At 37.8% G+C, this 17,139-nt stretch overlaps 1 long non-coding RNA gene and 1 pseudogene across 1 annotated transcript; both read right to left on the reverse strand.

The window, feature by feature from the left end:
• Nucleotides 1-632: 632 nt before the first annotated feature.
• On the reverse strand, nt 633-1,059 carry LOC139187583 (uncharacterized). Its single transcript, XR_011582319.1, has 3 exons — nt 910-1,059; nt 761-794; nt 633-668 (listed from the first exon to the last, which is right to left on the reverse strand). It is a non-coding gene; the product is annotated as an uncharacterized lncRNA (long non-coding RNA).
• Nucleotides 1,060-1,454: 395 nt separating this feature from the next.
• LOC108171883 (acetylornithine deacetylase-like) lies at nt 1,455-6,450 on the reverse strand (annotated as a pseudogene).
• Between the last annotated feature and the right edge of the window lie 10,689 nt (nt 6,451-17,139).

Consider the following 17,139-nt stretch of genomic DNA (forward strand, 5'->3'; position numbering starts at 1 on the left):
AGCCTCAAGGCCTATTCAAGGCCCCACAAAGGCACCTATTTGGATTCATCCTATTTCTCGAGCAAGAACATTGAGTACAGAAGGGGTTCTGATGGGAAGCCTCAAGGCCTATTCAAGGCCCCACAAAGGCACCTATTTGGATTCATTATGCTCTTTGAGCTCGGGTAATCAGAAGCATGATGGTTATAAGACCCATATAACCAACAAAAGGAACCTTATGTGTTTGAGTACTAAGTTAGTTATTTATGGGAAGCCTCAAGGCCTACACCTAAGACCCCACAAAGGCACCTGTCAATAACTAACATAGTTTCTCGAATATATATAATTAAAACTCAAACATCCGTTCTACATCTGCCATGCTGAAGATGGTAGTGGCATGCCTGAGCAATTCAAAGTTAATTTTGATCGTGAGCCTTAAGGTTTACACCTAATGTCTCACAAAGGCACCTTTCAAAGTTAACTCTGTCCTTCTCTTTCAGCCTTGCCCGACAAGCCTTACCCGACAGGCTTTGCCCGACAAGCCCGCTAGTAAAGCAGAAGCCCGACAGAAAGCATCAACCAGCGCCAACCTCTCGGAGAGCTGTGTGCTCGTCGGCTAGGAAGCATTCCCCACGGAAATTCCCGCCACGAATAGTACTCATTCTTGGCATGGTATGTTGCCATCAAGCCTGTACATGCATAAATAACAGCAGTGAATCAGATCATCGACTCGGATATAATAACCTATCAACTCCCCAGGAAGAACCAAATAGTATCGTACTGTAGCCAGCAGTTTGAACATCGAATCCTTCATCCTAGAACACAACAAATTGATATAATTAAGAGAGAGTACTCGAGGGAAAGTAGAAGAGAAAAAGTAAAAATGGGCTAGGAACAAAGAAAACAATAAGCAAAGAACAATTATTGTACCTGTAGTTCTCGAATGAGAGGTAAACTTCCAGTAATTGAGTACGGTTTTAAATGACCAACAACCTCTTCAGTAGCTTTACACAATACATGAAATCCACGGGAGTTGAGATCACAAACAACTCCAGACTTTGCCTCATAAAAACTTAATGTAAGGCTGCAGACAAAAAAAGATGTAAACTTTCTTTCTTCTTTTAATAATTAATAATGCCGAAAAATATTTGTTTTTCCTTTTGTTTTGATTTGCTTTGCTTTTTGTTGTTTAGTTATTTTATCCAAGAAATAGAAATATCTGTGGTAGCAACTTGTAATGCGAAGCAAACAAACGATCATCCAAGGGCAACATTTATTTGAAGAAAGGCTGGAAAACATAGGGATCAGTTTATGGCATGCGTTTAACTAACAAAACTAAGAATGCTGGCATGAAGTAATTACATATTATTAAATGAATATCTTATCACAATACATTTTTTTGGTCTGAATATCTTATGACAATTGTTTATGACGTGTGTGTGTGTGTGTGAGAGAGAGAGAGAGAGCACCTTCCCCTTAAGTTTTCATCCAGTAGGACATACTTTGAAACTGGTCCTCGTGACTCTACCTTTCCTATGTTTTCATTAATATCATCCACATATTCTTGAAGCTTTTCCAAACATCCTTAACGCTGTAACAGGTCAATAGTGTTTGCAAGTTAAAAATGGAGAATGGAGCAGAGATAAAATCATTGCATCAAACTTATAGGACATGGAAATTCATGAAAGAAAGCCAGTTGCTTACTTGTAGAAGGGAGTTAACCTGCAAACAACAAAAACGAATAAGAAAAATCCTAGAAGAGAAAAAGATTAAAGAAAAAGCCTTGTTGACATACCCTTCTCCTTGGTTAAACCAAGAAAAGAAAAGTGCTATCACTACCCCCCACAAAAGTCTCAAATAACCGTGATTGAGAAGATTAAAATGGCCTATAAGACACAGTGACATACCTTGTGTGCTAAACCACTATGAAAAAGCTTCCTAGTCACATGAAGCTTCCAAGGTATCATTCCACCAGTACCGATGCAAGGTTGTTTATCTGCCATGTCAATCCAAAACCTGAGTTGAACCACAAAAGTCACAAAAATTAATCAGTGTGACACTTCTTGGCTGTCCTGTTTTACAAGAAATGAAAATTACTTACAGAGGACCATCCCTTAGCTTACTGACTAGCCCATCCTTCACGAGCGCATCCACACCAACTCCTGAAATGGAAGAATTCTCTTCATTTGCTATAAAGACTGCGACCACAGTTGACTTTAATTTTGGCTTTGTCTCAGCCAGCCTTCTCATGAGCTCAGTTAGAAGTGCAACATGACCCAAGCAATCAGTGGTTCCACGGCCACGAAGTTTATCTCCTTCGATGCTCAGTGAGAATGGATCAAATTCCTGCATATACAAGAATCAAATTTGATGCACAATGAATCATCACTCGTCGTAAAAGGTCGTACCCGTGCACAAGGCTTCCGCTTTACGCAGGGTCTGGGAGAGGTGAATGTCGGCTAGCCTTACCCCCATTTATGGAGAGGCTGCTCCCAAGTCTCGAACCCGAGACCTACCGCTCATGGGCGAAGGCACTTGCCATCGCACCAAGTGCGACCTCTTACAATAAATCATCACTAACCTACCAAAATTGAGAAAAGGAAAGAACAATTGTTATTGCATTTTAACTACTGCCTAATGTGATCCATTATTCTGTACACAGCACCAATGAAAAACTCAAACTCCTGTAATGAAGGACTAAACACCAATGAAAAACTTAAACTCCTGTAATGAAACTCTATTTTCAAAATGTAAGATGTGAAGCGTAATAAAATTTATTGGCCGCAGTTGAGATTTTATGCTTGTCGTGAACCAAAGCTTATTGCCAAAATGATGTAAACTGTAGGATCTTAAATAAACACAACAACAACAAAGCCTTATCCCACCAAGTGGGATCCGCTGTATGAATCCTAGAACACCACTACGCTCAGTTTTGCGCCAAGTCTTCCGTTAGTGGTTAAAATCAATTTCAGATGCATCACGCTGAAATGGTAATATATTAACAGCTGAATCCAGTTAAGCTCATAACCGGACAAAGAGTTGGCAAGATAAGAAGCAAGGACAAGCTAGCAGAAAACATACCATACTTACTAATACATAGACAAAGGAAACCATACACAGGTAAAAAATAAAAACTTCTGAATTTAATGTAGGCCAGAAAAGAACAATGAGATTCATAAGAAATGAAAGTATTTCTTAGTTCAAAAGCAACAGGTTTTGTCAAAAATAAACCCAAAAAACTATCAATGGGTTTGTAGAAATTTCAAATCGGTAGGGTTCAACTGGAATTGGATTATTGATGAATCAATTTTGAACAACATAAATCTAAAGGCAACAAATTACAAAATTATAGTATCCAACTTCTCATCACATAAGGATGAAAACCCTAGAACAAAAGATTTATGCAAGGTAAATTTGTCAACTGAACAAACTTGTTCGGGTTTCAAATTTATTGGATTTAATTTAATTCACCAGAATCATGATTGGTTTTTTGACTGCCTTATTAATAGGAAAGAAGATTTCAGTAGTTAAAACATTTGGATTAGGCTAAACATGAGTAATCCGAAAACCAAGAAAACTGCATTTCTTCAATCACAAAAATGGGGAAATTGAAAGATATAAGCTTTGGGGTAAATCCAAGACATAACCTATATAAATATCTAAAAGGCATTGTTCGTGGCAGGAATTTCCGTCGGGGATGACTTCCTGGCCAACGAGCACACAGCTCCCCTGGGAGATTGGCGCCGGTTGAAGGCTGCTGTCGGGCTTCTGCTTTCCTGTCGGGCTTTGTCGGGCAAGTCTCGTCGGGCAAGACTCTTCGGGTAAGGCTGAAAGAGAAGGACATCGTTAACTTTGAGAGGTGCCTTTGTGGGGCCTTAGGTGTAGGCCTTGAGGCTCACAATCAAGGTTAACATTTTAGTGCTCAGGCGTGCCACTGCCATCTTCATCATGGCAGATGTCGAATGGATGTCAAGTTTTAGTTGTGAATATGCATATGCCCGAGAAACCGTGTTAGATATAACAGGTGCCTTTGTGGGGCCTTAGGTGTAGGCCTTGAGGCTTCCTGTCAAACTAAACCAGTACTTGAGCATATTATATTTGGTCTTTATAGTTGTCGGAGTCTTATAACTATTATATTTCTGATTATCCGAGTCTGAGAGGTAGATCGAACCCAAATAGGTGCCTTTGTGGGGCCTTAGGTGTAGGCCTTGAGGCTTCCTATCCGAATCCATTCCATACTTAAGCATTATATGATAATCATGATATAATAGAAATAAAACCAAGAGGTAGGTCGATTACTTGCGCCCCAAGTAACTTCGGACTTCTCGTTTATCAAGGTTTGTCGTGGATGGGTTAAGTCCACATAAAGTTCTTTTTTATGCCTTGAGGCCAAAGACTTTTAAACTAATCATATTTACATGCCTGAGGGCTTAGGACTTGGATCTGATTTAAACACTGAAGATATATTCAAATCGGATCCAAGTACTGAGAAAGCTTTGTCATCGTGATTTTGCTAGAAATAACTTGCATATAACTGGAAATATACAACATATTGCTAGACTTTAAAGAAAGAGAAGACAAAGACAGAGCAGAGCAGGTCGGGCAAGATTAAACCTTATCAATTAAGGCTGATCGTCTTGCAGGTCCCTATCTTTGTAGTTCTGTCAAAGGTCTGAAAGCTTAGAGAGGGAGAGGGGAAAGGAGAATCCAAAAGGTGAATCGATACTACAACAAGTTCGAACAAGGTAGCAGAGCTATTACAGAGGTTGGGAGAAAAGATTATCCCGCGGGGGATGAAGGCTTGGGCTGACTACAGCTTCGTTTTGAAAGGCAAATCTGGCTTTTTGAGCAGAGTTTGTGCTTTTGTTTGTTTGATTAAGTGTCTTTATTCCTGTCTTCTCTTCCTCCTTTTATAGACGACTCGGTTTGGCTCCTGTAGCGACAGCTTTGCCCGAATGCGGTCTGAGGGTGATGACTCATCAGCCGTATTACATGTAATGCCACCATAAAGTACTTTATGGACTGTGCAGTTTGATCAGTCTACACCACTTGGTCCTTGGGTAGGTAGGCAAGTGGCCCTTATGAATTGTATCAAGTCAGAAAAGGCCCTTTCCTGCTTTCCCAAGTTTCGGTCGGGCCTTGATTTTCTATTCCTCCAGGCCTCCTTTTGGGCCGACGCCATCCTTGGGCCAAAAAATCAAGTTTTAATCCAAACAGGCATATTGGATTAAGCTTTTAACATGAGTAACCATAGACCCAGGAAAACTGCAATTCTTCAGTCACAAAGGATAAAGCAAAACATATGTATTTGGGAGAACCCAATGGGGAAACATACGTAAATTGAAATGAATAAACGCAGAGCAGTTCCTATTCAACAAAAAAAGAAAAAAAAATCGAAACTCAGCAAATATTGATTGGAATTAAACTAACACAACAGCTAATCACTCGAAAACCGATACAAGTAACAGTTAAACTGAAGCTCCAATCAATTCCAACAAGCCCCAGAACTGAAAATGCTAAACGAATCGACATACAAAGATAATCGACTGAAAACACAACATTGAGTTAAATAACTTTTAAGTTGTAATGTATTGAACATAAAACTGCCACACTCTAACATTCTACACTATAGATAGGATCATGGTCTAAAATATCCATAATATCCCGATATTTCCATCGAAATTTCCGTGTTTTTGGACTACCGATATTTTTTTGGACTACCGATATCATCGATATTTTAGACCTTGCTAAGTATCTTACCATGCAATGTATAAAGTGTAAAATATTGTACTAATTCATTATATATAAATCATTATGGTGTGTTTAAACTTCTTTCATTAAATACTACATATTTTCTACACTCACAATATTTACCAGCTCGCTATATAATCAACTTAAATCAGTATATCTATCATGCAATGCATTTCCTTTCAATTTTTTTTGTGATAAACTAATAGATAATTGATTAAATAAACATTCTGCAAAGTTTCAATAAAAATTTTCAAGTTTTTCTTACAATTTCCGTAATTTTTATTCAATTTTTATCGATATCGATAATATTCCAATATTTCCATCTAAATTTCCGCAAATACAGACCAAACTAAAGCCAAAAATAGAATTAAAGAAAGGAACAAACCCAGTCTTTGGGATTAGCAGTGACGACGTCCATGTGACAGCCAACAAAGGACAAGATCTTCCCTGGAACAGTTCCTGGGTACTCCACAATGATGTTGCCTCTGCCGGGGAAGTAGGCATGTGGTTGATCACCAAGGGACCACCGCCTGTGGTGGTGCTGAGGGGCAGCAGGGAATTAAGCACGTGCTTGACGGCTCGGTCCTCTTAAGGGATGAGGGCATGTGGGTTGTTCAGGAGGTACTTGGACTCCCCAATAAGCTTGGACAGAAGGGACATGAAGGACTCCTTGTCCAGGTCGCCTACTATTTTCTTCACGTCGGTGGAGGAGGAAGCCATGGCTGCCTGCGAAATCAGAATATTTCTTTCCCTGTTGGTTTTGGCTTTCGCACTGATCGTGGTGGCCATATATATTAATGAATTTACATATTAATTACAAAATTTTAAAATAAAAATATTAATTAATTTAGGATTTCAATACTCATACCATCATAATCCCCGTATTAACGTTCAATTTAAGACATTTCCCAAAAAAAAAATTAAATAAGTTTATACTCATTTATTTTATATTAAAAGATTTTAATCTTAAATGTACTACCTGTTCATCTATTTTTTTTTAAATATTCCAATTTTTTGTATGTAAAATGTCTTAATTTTTTTATATGTAAAATGTACCAATTTGTTTTAAAATCAATGAACTCTTTTTTTTAATCCATTTTTTAAACTTACATGGTTTCATTATTTTTTGTTGATTTGAGAATGTTTTTTCGAAAAAATTTACTAATATTATTAAGTGTAGCAACCCGTCCCGAAATTTATGAGACAGAATGGGTATCTTCGTAATTTCACGTTGGGTTGTAAGATATATTTTGAAAGGGTTACTATTTGGGCCTTAAATGGTGTGCCATGTGCAGCCCCCTCTGGTTTGTTTGTCTCCCGACCCACTTGCTTGCTTCTTTGCTTTTTCTTTCCCATGCATCGTATATCTCTCCCTCTCTAAACTCTTGGACCTCTCTCTATTTCGTCTCTACTCTCTTCTCATCTCTTCAACAAACTCACACACACCCATACTTACATACACACAGACATCCACCACCCCTGGAACCTCACTTCTCCCCCTCACCTCTCCGACCTCACTTTCCCTCATTCTCGGCATTGTGCACTGTCACTATGCACATGGTTTACGACGAGGTAAGTCAAACTCACCCCTAAATATTCCTAGATCGGGTTTAGTAGCGTGATTAGGTAATGTTTGAGGCTTTTGGGTAGTGTTTTAACGCAAGAATGCCTCGGAACAATTTTCACCATATTATTCGGCGAGACCCGACAGCTTTCGAGCCATTTTTCGGCCACCTCGGGACACGACCGAGGAAACCAAAGGTACATCTCGATTCCTTGTCTCCCGGGCTTCATTTTGATGTATAATGTTGCAACGTTTGGTTAAGAATCGAGTTGACTGAAGCTAGGGAAGCTCCGGTGTCATTTTTCTGTCAAAACTAGGCCTTTGGGCCGTGCTAACCTAAGACCCAAAACCCATCAACCCAAAGTTCAAACCCATTGTCATTGGACTCCTCTTAGGGTAATTCGACGTCCTGAATGCATTTCCAACGTCCGTTTTCCCAAATTTAGTCGTTATAGTATAGTTTTATTAATTGGTACCTTTATGTGCTTATTTGCAATTGTTTGTGGCATTTCCATCCACCCTTGTTTGCACGGCTCTTCACCTACGGAGTAAGGTGAGTGGACCACTTCTAAAATGCATATTTTTCTATTAGAAATGCATACATGAAAAACATGATTTAATGGTTATGAAACGTTTATGAGTAAATTGAATTTACGTTTTATGATATTCATGATTTATCGATTTTACGTTCTTCGTAGTATATATGATTGATGACTATAGACTACGAATAGGTTTTACAATATGACGTTTTAGCTACTGAACAACGATTAAGATATATATATATATTAGAAATATTATGTTATTGTCTTTACGTACTTACTTAGTAGTTATTCGAACGATCCTGCCTATGGGCGATGATACTATATTGGTTTCGGTCGGGCGTAGGTTGGTGGCTTCAGCCAGGAGATATTTATATTGGCTTCGGTCGAGCATTTGGTTGGTGTGTACTGGCAAGAGGTATATTACTGGCTACGGGTGGGCGTTTGGTTGGTGCCTACGAGCGTATGTTCTGCCTACGAACTTATGTTCTGCTTACGTGCTTATGATCTGCCTATGAGCGAATGACCTGCCTACGGGCGCGTGATGTAGAACCTTCGGATGATTGAAGAAGTGTTCTATATGCCTTCGGGCGAATGAAATATTATATATATATATATATATGTATATGCCTTATATATATACCAACAATAAGTACATTATATACAATATATGTTTTATGAAAGGTTTTATGGCATGCTAGAGTTTTCGAAAAACCTATTACTTATTATGCTATATGAGTTTTCTAAACCTGGGGGTTAGTACATTAAAGATTAACTGTTTTATCATTACCTATATATCAACTTGATCTACTCATGTTTTGTTTTGCGCCCCATTAGGACTTAGAATTGAGGCGTATAATCTTGGCGTCAAGACACTCCCGTATTAGCATTTTCAAGTCCTCTCAGTGTAAGACCCAGTCATTTGTTCATTCAATTTTATATCATTTCCTTTCTAATGTCTCGAATTAGTTGTATGCTCTGAACACGTTCTGCAATTGCATAATCATTGTATTTAAATTTATAAGCATTGTTTACATTTATTATTTCTCATGTATCCTAATATGGCTTCGTCACCTTCGGGTGTCAGCCAGCATGTGCCTAATCTGGTGTTTGGAGAATATCAAGGTCGAGCGTATCAATTTGGTATCAGAGTGTGGTTGTTCAGAGCATACTTAGAATCATATCGTACTCTAGTAGTGTGTGGATCTTGACATCATTTGGATGTCACGACTTATGGATTTGTTGTCATTCCGCATGGTTTTGCAACCCTCATTTTGCATGAATAGTCTCGTACTATTGAAGAATAAGAAATTTCGTGTCGGGATTGTGCCCTATCGATGACGAAATGGATTGTTGGACGACATTCAACATCGGATCGATACTCTACGACATGTGTTCCCTAAGAATGGCGGGCAGAGTCATATCTTTATGGAAATTATTTGAAACATTCGAAGTGCGCATTGGTGAAGGCGAGTAAGCAATTGATGTTGCGAAGCTTAGCAAGTGTTAGTTAGTGGGATCGAATCAATGTCCTCAGACTCGCTCCTGCTGGGGAAAGTTGTGTGAATTCTTAGAACAATTCTCAGCGATTGTTCTATCGATAACCTCATTGCGTATTCCAACCACGAAGTCAAGTTCACTAAACATCGACAGTCAGTTGTACGTCAAATCCTTCGAACATTGTTTTTATTTAGAGTGGATACTCTTCTCGAGAGATTCTTTGGTAGCATACATTATTCTCATCAATTTCCAAAAAGGGCTACTTCAGTTGGAAATTGAAAATCTTCACATGGTGTTGAGAAATACGAAATGTCTTTGATCTTATCAAATCCTATAAGCAGTTCTTAACTATTCTTTGAGCTTAGCCCTCTTTCCTTTTTGGCTAAGAAACCAGTCAATTTTGTTGCGATGCTGACGATGAACAAAGTTTCTAACAATAGGGTATTGTCTCATCTGATCATAGCCTTTACACTTTCCGAATTTCTATGGTGGTGTATTATTAAATGTTTGGCTGCACACTGATGCAACAGGATTGAGTCACGCATGTGCTTCTTGACGAATGGAACTGCCTGATGTGAATCATCTTATCCTTAACCCAGAGCTAGTAATGATCTCCCTTGCTGTAAAATCTGGTGACGTTTTCTCTACAGCGAGAAAGGTTGCATCCTTTTTTACTAAAGATGTTGTAGTGTGTTTCACACAGAAATAGCTGAGTTTGAAATGGAAGCGGTGAAATGGAAGCCATCGGGTTTATCTCAATTTCTTTCTAGTTCTGTTTGAAGGTGGGAAGAAATTCCTGTGATTGTCTTTTTTGGGTTGTTGGGGACCCACTTAGGATGCGAATGGAAATGGGTGAATATCACCATAGAATTTCGGTACAAACCATCTTGTACACGTGGAGAACATGATGACATTTCGGCAGTTGTTGATCAACTCACTTGTCGTATTATCTACGAGTCCGAGAGGACCATACTTCAACCATTTGGCAAAATTCTTCATTCTATATTTCTTTAGATTGACATCTCAATTTACATCGGTTACGACTGTAATCCCAGTTTCACCTCCTGGTACTAGAAAACTTTTTAGTCAAATTTGAATTTGTACTCACCCTATGACACTTCATATCATTTCCTTCGTACTACTTCTAAAGTAGACATACTATTTAGGAAAACCACTCAAACCCGAAAATTTTAACCTGAACCACCAGTCATTCAACCACCCATTAACATTCTATTGAGCGAATCATTACCACTGGTGTTTGAATATCCTTGAGTTTATCGTTGTAACAAGTTGTTGCTAAAGTTGAAATGGGAAAAAAAAAGTTCAAGTTCCTGTCTATCATATTACTTTAAACTACCACCGAGTCGAGTTCCCACTCAACCATCTTGACTTACCACCACTAAATCAAGTTAGGTATTTACACGTATTCCTGCATCAAAGTTACACATTCACCCTAGTTATCTTGTTTCCTAGCTGTGATGGATTTGTTTGACCCTTATAAGTGTTCATTTAGCCTTCTCGGCATAGCAGTTTCACTAAATCCGAGAGAAATTTTCAATGAATTAGCTTGCGCAGGCGTTGTGAATCACATTGTTCTAGTTTTCAATGTATTGTCACTTTTGTACCTTATCGTGATGCGCATTTCACTTCTAAGTTTTGTGAAGTTTTCGTGAAGGCCTTGAGTACTAAGTTGTTTGTCTTCTATCGCGTTTTTATGCTTAGATTGTTGGATAGTTTGATCAAACTATCTAGATCCTGAAAGACGTGTTGCATTCTTTTGGTTCATGGTTTCTGAATGAGTAGATTTTGCACCGATCTTGTTTGGAGTAGTTACGACGATAGTTTTTATTTCCGGTTTATGTATGGCACTATTTGATACTTGGTATGGTAGATTCTATTAGCAGCACTAGCTGGACTGTGGAGTTCTGCGAATTGGTTTTTGGATGTTTGAGTTACTTTTGTTATGGGAAACTGTGTGCTTATGTTGTTGTCGACTTATGTTTGGACAAATTGGTACGTTTGCACCCTTAGAAAATTACTACTTGCTTATCGAGACAACAATGTGTTGTCGATATTGCAGGCGGCCGACTGTAATATCGATGACACATTCGTTGGGTTTGTTATGTAAGTGGACAGGTAGACCATCTACGATATTTGTTACTGTTTAGTTATTGTTGGGGATTGACCTAAAGACACATTTGTCCTCGGAGTACGTGACATTTCGAATACTTGGGTGAGACCCACTTTCATTTTTGACTTTGATTTTCAGTACAAATATTTTGTTTTACCTTATATTAGTTATATATATTGTCTTTTTAACGTTACAAATGTTCAATTGAGTCTTTTTCCACTTTCAATTTTAAGTTCAGTACTAGTTTTCGACCTCTATGTTAGTACTTATCTATTTTGACGCTATCTTACTACGTACATATTTTTTACCATACGTTATTGTACAATTTTGACTTTATAGCTTTATAAAGTATGTTTTTACTTTTATACTGATAGGGGAAGAGGGTAAGAGCTTGGAGGCATGATAGAGGATTTGGTACCCTACTGGTGATGGTGTGGCATATTCTCCTTGATTCAACCACTTTGACTTGATTTCTTCCTTATACATATATTCTACTTCCTATCTTCGAGTTTTTTTGTATAGTACGTCGTTTCAAAATTTGGAATGAAATTTTTTGAACGGGGGTAGATTGTAACAACCCGTTCCAGAATTTATGGGATGGAAATGGTATCTTTGTAATTTAACATTGGGTTGTAAGATATATTTTGAAAAGGTTACCATTTTGGCCTTAAATGGTGTGCCATGTGCGGCCCCCTCTAGTTTGTTTGTCCCCTAGCCTACTTGCTTTCTTCTTTCCCTCTTCTTTCCCATGCACCGTATCTCTCTCTCTCTCTAAACTCTCAAACCTCTCTTTTTCGTCTCTACTATCTTCTCCTCTCTTGGATGAACTCACAAACACACACACACCCATACTTACATACACACAGACAGCCACTACCCATGGATCCTCACTTCTCCTCACCACCTTTCCGACCTCACTCTCTCTCATTCTCCGCACTATGCACTGTCATTGTGCACGTGGTTTTACGACGAGGTAAGTCGAACTCACCCCTAAATATTCCTAGATCGAGTTTAGTTGGTTGATTAGGTAATGTTTAAGGCTTTTTGGTAGTGTTTTAACGCAGGAACACCTCGAAACCATTTTCTCCATTTTATCTGACGAGACCCGATGACTTTCGAGCCATTTTCAGGCCATCTAGGGCCACAACCGAGGAAACCAAAGGTACATCTCGATTCCTTGTCTCCCGGGCTTCATTTTGATGTATAGTGTTGCAATGTTTGGTTGAGAATAGAGTTGGCAGGAGGTGGGGAAGCTCTGGCGTCCTTTTTCCGTTGAAACTAGGCTTTTGGGCCGTGCTAACCCAAGACCCAAAACCCATCAACCCAAAGTTCAAACCCATTGTCATTGGGCTAGGCTACCAAGCCCAAACCTAAAATCCTTTGGCCTAACTCAAAGACCTAGGCCCAAATACCAACCCAAATGGAACCAGGCCATTGGGCCACCGAACCAGGCCCAAAGTCTAGGCCTAAAATCGGCTGAGTCGGCCCAACCCAAATCGGGGGAATATTCTTTGTGTTGACATTTACGAAATTTACCTGGGACCCATCTTAGGGTAATTCGATGTCTTGAATGCATTTCCAATGTTTGTTTTCCCAAATTCAATCGTTATAGTATAGTTTTATTAATTGGTACCTTTATGTGCTTAGGTGCAATTGTTTGTGGCGTTTCCATCCACCCTTGTTTGCACGGCTCTTCGCCTATGGAGTAAGGTGAGTGGACCCTTTCTAAAATGCATATTTTTCTATTAGAAATGCATACATGAAAAACATGATTTAATGGTTACGTTTTATGAAACGTTTATGAGTAAATTGAATTTACGCTTTATGATATTCATGCTTTTTTGATTTTACATTCTTCGTAGTATATATGATTGATGACTATATACTACAAATAGGTTTCACAATATGACGTTTTAGCTATTGAACCCCAATTAAGATATATATATATATATATATATATTTATATTTATATTAGAAATATTATGTTAATGTCCTTACGTACTTACTTAGTAGTTATTCGAACGGTTCTGCCTACGGGCGATGATACTTATATTGGCTTCGGCGGGGCGTTTGGTTGGTGCCTACTGGCGGGAGGTATATTATTGGCTACGGCCAGGCGTTTGGTTGGTGCCTACGGGCATGAGATATATTATTGGCTACAGCCGAGCGTTTGGTTGGTGCCTACGGGCGTATGTTCTGCCTATGGGCATATGATCTGCCTACGGGCGAATGACCCTGCCTACGGGCACATGATGTAGAACCTTCAGATAAATGAGGAAGTGTTCTATATGCCTTTGGGCGAATGAAATATTATATATATATATATATATATATATATATATATATATATATATGTATATGCCTTATATATATACCACTACTAAGCACATTATATACGATATATGTTTTATGCAAGGTTTTATGGCATGCTAGGGTTTTCGGAAAACATATTACTTATTATGCTATACGAGTTTTCTAAACCTGGGGGTTAGTACGTTAAAGATTAACTGTTTTATTATTACCTATATATCAACTTGGTCCACTCATGTTTTGTTTTGCGCCCCCTCAGGACTTAGAATCGAGGCGTACAATCCCGGCGTCAAGACATTTCCGCATCGGCATCTTCGAGTCCTCTCATTGTAGGACCCACTCATTTGTTCATTCAAATTTATATTATTTCATTTCTAGTATCTCGAATTAGTTGTACTCTCTGAACACGTTCCACCATTGCATAATCATTGTATTTAAATTTATAAGCATTGTTTACATATTTATTATTTCTCATGTATCCTAATATGACTTCGTCACCTTTAAGTGTCGGCCAGCACGTTTTGGAGAATATCAGGGTCGAGCATGTCATTAAGCCTAATAATTGTTTTTCTTTTTGTGGTTTTGAAGAATGTACCTTATTTTGGGTATGAAGAATCTATCAAACTTCTTATGGTACAATAATTGTTAATTAATTTTGATGAATGTACTAGTACACACACACACACACACATACATGGCAAAATATTTTGTCCAATATATATGGCAAAATATAATTTTCTATTGATTTTGAATTTTGGGGTGTAAAATAGAATTCATCTTTTAATATTTTCAATCCTACTAATCATGGGTTTTATTTAAAATCTCATTAATTTAAGCAACTACAAATTTCAATTTTTAAGTTAAAAATATAATTACCGACATTGGAATACATTAACACATTAATGTCAAAGCCTTCATTCAAAAATTGAAAACCAATAAGAGCATCTCCAAAGGAGACATCAAATTCAAAACATCAAATTTAAATTGGGTTTTTATCACAAATGGTTCCTGAAATTGACTCACCCTATCAAGATGGTCCCTGAAATTGAAAATCAATCAATGTGGTCCTTAAAAATGGGTGGTACAAATCAATGTTATCCTTCCGTTTGAATTTCGTTAGAAAATCTGTTAGTATGTTGATGTGGCACATTGTAGACCCTCACTCCAATAGCATAATGCCATGTAGATTAGAGAAAGTTTATTTTTAATTAAAATAAATAAGTGTTTCAAAAACTAAAAAAACAATAAATAAATAAATAAAACAATAAAACTAAAGTAATCGTCGTCTCCGTCTGCACCCAGCTATATTCTTCTAACCAAAAAGCAGTCCGTGTAATTTTGGAAGAATAAACATCAAACCTCCATGTGTGGAAAGGTACGGAAGCTTGAAAATTGAAATCCAAGGGTGTGAGGTCGGTGCCGACGGCGTCAAACCGAGTTGGAGAGACAAACTTCTGAATGTTCAGAATGGATTACAAGCTCTGGATCTGGAAAATTTCAAGTGCGATATTGATGAGTTAGATTGGAGTCCGATTGTTGGTCTTAAGCTTGTAGATTTGATTAATAGTTATTTTGTTGCAATTTTGAAAAAAAAAGAGGATTTGGAATTTATTCTTACTAGAGGACCTAGGCTTATTTCGGGTCAGTACCTTGTAGTTCACAAATGAAGGCCTGGGTTTGATGCTAATGCTTAAGGATTGCTACTGTTTGGGTTGGAAGTAGATGGCTGGGTGCGAAGAGGAAGACGACCATTACTTTGGTTTTTTAGTTTTCCTTCTTTTTTTGTTCTTTTTAAATTTTGAAGTACATTTCCTTTTTTTAATTAAAATAAACTTTCCCTAATCCACATGGCATAAAGTAAGGGGCCTATAATGTGCCACGTCAACACACTAACAGATTTTTTAACAGAATTCAAATGGAAGGACGACATTGATGTGTACCACCAACTTTCAGGGATCACATTGATTGATTTTCAATTTCATGGACCATCTTGATAGGATGGGTCAATTTCAGGGACCATTTGTGATAAAAACCCATTTAAATTTGATGACTGATTTGGCAATTTGACATATTGTCCATATTTTCCTTCCACCCAGTATGCCAAAATTTAGTGTTTCATTTATGTTTTATTTGAAACAAAAATAATAAAAGTTGGGTTGTTGTTGGTTTAAAAATAATAAAATAATACTTAAATATGCTAGCATTTAAGGTAAGACAAGTGAAATACTTTTGGAAATAGCAAAAATCAAATTTGAAGGCAGCTTGAAATTTGACATCTCTTTGTCCATGTCAGATGAACCTTCTTTTCCATGTCATCTTTGACATCTCAGTTGGAGTAAATGGTACATCATTTATTACCGTTATATGTCTTTGTGGCATTTTTGACATCTCCTTTGGAGATGGTCTAAGGTTTCATACACATATCATAAATATTCCTGAATATAGGATTGCTAATTGGTCATGGACAATCCGAATAAACCAACACATACCATATCTTCTCTTCCTAGAGAGTGACTGGTCTCGAGTCATTGGTGTGAATGACATCAAGACAAGTATATAGGTGTTCAATAAAGAGAGTCCATTGAACAACCTCATGCACATAGTCAAAACTAAAAACTAAATGATGAAATGGACCTCTTATAGCATTTCTACCCATCATTTCTTTCAATGAAAAGGTACTCAAACCATTCTCCACCCATTTTTATAGAGCCCTGGCATATTGGAGCCGCCCAGGCAGTTCTTGTTGAATTATAAGTCTATAGCTGTTATTGAAATAAGTTGTGATATTAAAATGTGTATGCACTTATGATAAAATTCTAAGTGAGAAGATATATAGTTGTAAGGCAAATAATGCCAGGTGTCATGATCCTAGCATATAACTAGATGAATGGTTGAGATTGCTTTGTAATGAATGTGAATTCACCTTGGATTCCAACTTAATGTAAGCACTGAGTGTGTAAAACATTAAGAGTGTGATATGAAGAAACACAATATGCTCTGTTAGTTTTTTTCAACAGAGAGCTTCACCTTTTCGACTTCTCTCATTTTCTTACATTGTTCTTCTTTCTTCTTCATAAAATATAGCACAGAGACAAGAAAAACAACATGGCCTCAGAGCCAGGCTCGATCATCTGAGTCTGGGCGAAAATCTGTGATTTCACTGAGCTGAATCGAAGCTCACTCGAAGCTCGGTGAACAGTCGCCAGAATTCTATAGAACCTGTTTTTTTATTTGTGCTCGCATCATCTAAGCTAAGTGATGGCTGGATCTGGAAGTTCTGAGGTGAGAACTCCGATCTTCTCCGGTGAGAACTACGAGTTCTGGAGAATCAAAATGGTGACGATTTTCAAATCTCATGGGTTATG

Source organism: Malus domestica, chromosome 06 (assembly GCF_042453785.1).
Source record: "Malus domestica chromosome 06, GDT2T_hap1".
NCBI lineage: Eukaryota > Viridiplantae > Streptophyta > Magnoliopsida > Rosales > Rosaceae > Malus > Malus domestica.